The following is a 3,055-nucleotide window of genomic DNA, read 5'->3' as shown; positions in this document are numbered from 1 at the left end:
TATTTTTTAACAACCGGGCATCTCCTTCAAGGCATCAATCAATGGGATGTTCACCTGAATCTGCCTCAACATCTCCATGAATTTATTATATTTCCCATCCTTCTGATATTTGTCCAACCTCTGTAGGAAGGATGCTGGAGATTGCTTCTTTCCTATGGCTTGAGTTAAATCTTGCTCATGCACTTTTTCTATTGCCTTCTCTTGCACTTTCTCAGTCTCCTTTACAGCCTCTTTTTCTTTGTTTAGTTCCTCTTTGGGTTGGATGCACTCTTACTTCTATTAGCTTAGTTAACTCATCTATCTCAACTGGTACTGGCACAAGTATCTCAGTTGGTCGGCTCTCGCGAGCAATTTCTTGCTCTAAATCAAGATCTCTACCATTTCTCAGACTCACAACCATCAGTTTCTTCGGGCCCTGCTCTTTTGGGTTAACATATGTGTCTGCAGGTAACGTCCCTTGAAGACGATTGTTAATGGGCATGGATATTTGCCCTAGTTGAATCTCAATTCCCTTGATAGATAAGTCATGTGATACTACCTTTTTCGTGCATCTGGTGTGCCTTTTCTTGTATCTTGTAAACCTTTTCTTCCATTTTTCCACTGGACCCAATGAGTTGTTGCAGCATTCTTTTAATTTTGAACGACCCATCATCTTGTCTCACTATTTGTTGTTGTTGAGGTTGTTGATAAGCTAGTTGTTGATTCTGCTGATTGTACCCTTGTTGCCTTTGATAAGGCACAGCCTGATCCCATGGTCGTACAGTTCCAGGATTATTATTATTATTAATGTACTACTATTGTGCTGGCCTATATTGTTGATTCTGTTGTCCCCAAGTCTGACAATCTTGTCTTTGGCCTCTATAGCTACCCACATAGTTCATATTCTGTTGATAGTTCTGATTGTCACTCTCACCACTCCACGGGCACACATATGGTTGGTTAATGCATGGTGTGCATAATCCTCCATTTTAAGTGTCAACTATATGCACCTGCTTTTGGCCCGACTCATCAATATTTTTGGTGAGGATACTCAATTGCGTCATCATAGTAGCCATATTCTCATCCATGGAGTTGTTTAGGTCTAGAGCTACTGATTGAACTACACGAGTGATTGTAGAGTCCATTGTCATCCATCCTGAGTTTTGAGCCATTTTATCAAGTAAGACCTTAGATTCTCTTAACGATTTGCTTAAAAATGCTGCATCAGCTAAAGCATTAAAATTGGCCTTCAAGTTGTTTCCCAATCTCATGTAGAACCTTTACCCCAACATCTGATCATGAATGTCATGGTATGGACACTTGACCAACATCCCCTTGAATCTCTCCCACGTTTCTTGCAGCGTTTCAGCTGGTTTCTGCCTAAAGCTTAATATCTCATCCACTTGCTTGGAAGTCTTATTGGGTGGGTAGAATTTATTCAAAAACTGCTTGACTAATTCCTCCCAAGTAGTGATAGTTTATGGGGAGCGAATTGAGCCAAATCAGAGCCTTTACCATTACTACGAATGGAAACAACAACAGTCTTATTGCTACAGGTGTCACATTCGATTGCCTTTGCGTGAAACAAATACGAAGGAAAATTTTCATATGCTGTTGTAGATCTTCAATGTAAGACCCCGAGAACAGCCCCTTGTTCTACCATAAATGTAGCATGTTATTTTTTATTTGAAATGATTCTGCTTGTATTCGAGGGACTTCAATTGCGGTTGCCAGATTTTCAGTGGTGGGTTGTGCCCAATCATATAAGGCTGCTTCTGGCACAAGAGGTGCCACACCCTAATTGTTCGGGCATTCCCATTTTTTCTGTTGTTTTGATTGTTTATGACGTCACCCATGTCGAATTTAATTCGTTATGTTGAGTTCGGTTGTCGTGTGTCTTCTTGTTTGCTCGATTTAGTGCCTTGAAAGATTTCTTATGATCGGTAATACTTCGTACAATTCATCAGTTCTTGAGGAGTTACCATGCATGCACCTGTAACACACAAGATTACAAACGTTAGAGTTTCAATATAATGAATTTCAAGTCGAGAAAGCTAACTAAATTAAGAATTCTAGCAATTCTTCTAGCCGTAATTAATAACATCGTTAATTCCCCAGCAATGATGCCAAAATTTGATCATGCTCAACTATGCTTCCTAAGAGGCCTAGAGGTCGTTACAAATATAATCTAGTTTACAAGTCCGAAGTCGAATCCCACAGGGAATTAACCTGCTAATCACAACCACTAGTTTCACAAGAATTCAAGTAATCAACCTTCAGAAATATTGAATAATGAGTTAAATGTTTACTAATTAAGAGCAAAGTATTTATAAAGCTGTAATTTTATTACTAACAAAGAAAATATTGTAGACAAGATTGGAAAAGTCTAGGGGTTTTGATTTCTCTAATTGTCGGAATCTCTTCCGCTACGTTTCCTATAAATTTGACTAAGTATTCTCTATCGATCGTGAGTACTTTGGGTGTATTATTTCTCTCTCGAACAGCTACCACAATTTACTAGACGTATTCTCTCAAACTACGCTAGTTGGCACTAATTCCCCGCTCACTACGATCGCACTAAGGGTTCGTTATCTCTAATCCCGCTTTTAAACCATCCATATTGATTTATGTTAGGAGTGATATTGTTCAACAACTATCTAAATGCATACTCTCTATCGAGCAGTACACACTAAATAGGCACTGTCACCTGAGGGTCCTTCAAACAAGAACAATAATAATATAATTGAACAAGTAGAGAAAACCAAATGATAAATTTATATTAAACGCAGTGAAAAAATCATCCTTCAATAGGTTCCATCAAACCCTAGGTGAGAGTTTAGCTACTCATAATTATTTGCACAAATACAAGACTAGAATTCATAACAATGGAAAATAGGAAGAAAGAGGAAAAAACGCAAAGTTGAATCATTCTCCTTGCTCCAAGTGTGTTCTTGCCTCTCTCAAGTCTTCTCTCCTTCAAAAAGTGGTTGACTCTTATATTTATATGGTTTAGGGTTGAATTGGGGCGAATTTTTCTTCTTCTAATTCGGATTGGAAAAGCTAATTTTTCTGCTCC

At 38.4% G+C, this 3,055-nt stretch overlaps 1 non-coding gene across 1 annotated transcript; it reads left to right on the top strand.

Moving 5' to 3' along the window:
• The first annotated feature begins 1,281 nt into the window (after window positions 1-1,281).
• LOC142176845 (small nucleolar RNA R71) lies at window positions 1,282-1,388 on the top strand. The gene has a single exon (XR_012705652.1). It is a non-coding gene; the product is annotated as a small nucleolar RNA R71 (small nucleolar RNA).
• Window positions 1,389-3,055: the final 1,667 nt, after the last annotated feature.

Source organism: Nicotiana tabacum, chromosome 22, assembly GCF_000715075.1.
Source record: "Nicotiana tabacum cultivar K326 chromosome 22, ASM71507v2, whole genome shotgun sequence".
NCBI lineage: Eukaryota > Viridiplantae > Streptophyta > Magnoliopsida > Solanales > Solanaceae > Nicotiana > Nicotiana tabacum.
The sequence above is the reverse complement of the archived record's forward strand: the minus strand, read 5'-3'. Positions and strand labels throughout refer to the sequence as shown.